This window comes from Bison bison, unplaced genomic scaffold, assembly GCF_000754665.1.
Source record: "Bison bison bison isolate TAMUID 2011002044 unplaced genomic scaffold, Bison_UMD1.0 scf7180017847690, whole genome shotgun sequence".
In the NCBI taxonomy this organism is placed as follows: Eukaryota; Metazoa; Chordata; class Mammalia; order Artiodactyla; family Bovidae; genus Bison; species Bison bison.
The window spans coordinates 442-1507 of NW_011478263.1; positions in this window are offsets into that span (position 1 = coordinate 442).

Genomic DNA, 1066 nt, shown 5'->3' on the forward strand with positions numbered 1-1066 from the left:
TCAGGACCTGAGGCTCTAGGCATGGGAGGTGTTGGGGGCCACAGAGTTTTGTGGCCTTCTAGATTCCAAGATATCCCATGCTGCAACCCCTACTCCTTCCCCAAACTCCCTTGGCTTCTGTGAGCTGGTGGGTCCCTGGTTGCCATGCCCCCTCCCCAGCCTCTCAGACCATGCCTCCCTGGCACTTTTCTTTTGATTATTGCTCAGGGCCACTGCTGGACTATCCTCTCTTCAATCTTCCCTCTCACCTTGGATGATCTCTTGAGCCTACATTTACCCTTAATGCTCAAAAATCCCTAATTTCCAACTCAAACCCTGACCTCTTTCCCCAGTCCTTTAAACTTCTTTATTTCCCTTATTTTAACAAACACTTATGGAGTGCTTATTGTGTTTCTGGCACTGTGCTAAGCATTTTACAAGTATTAATTCACTTAATATGTATCATAACCCTGAGGATGAGTATTATTATCCCCTTTGATGGGTGAAGAAATGGAGACCTGGAGCAGGTATGTGACTTGTCCTAGTAGTGGAAGAGCCTTAGGAGCCTCCATTGAAATTGTTCCTGTAAGTCTCTGTCTTTCCATGGCTAGGAGGGAAGCCTCTCCATTAGGGCAGCCACTTTGCCTGCTTGTGCTCACTCTCATGTACCTAGCACCCAGCATATGGTAAGAGCTCAAAAATTCTCAGAACTGCTTAATTGGGTTTAATCCTTCTCTATGGCTATGCAGCACCCCCTCATTAATTCTCTATCATAAGACCCTGCAGGAGGATCCCCTCCTTGGATTTCTCCCAATCTGCAATTATCTTTATTAATTTGTTTATTTGTTATAATGCTGGCTCCACGAGGGTAGGGAGCTTGGTCTGTTTTGTTCACTGTTTTATCCCCAGCACTTTGAGCAGTACCTGGCATACATTAGGTTCTCAAGAAATGTATATGGAATGAATGAATGGGAATTAAATAATAATATTGGCTAACATTATTATCCTATGGCATTAAGGATACATATATATGTGTGTGTGTGTGTGTGTGTGTATATATATATATATATAATTTTGAATCTTATTT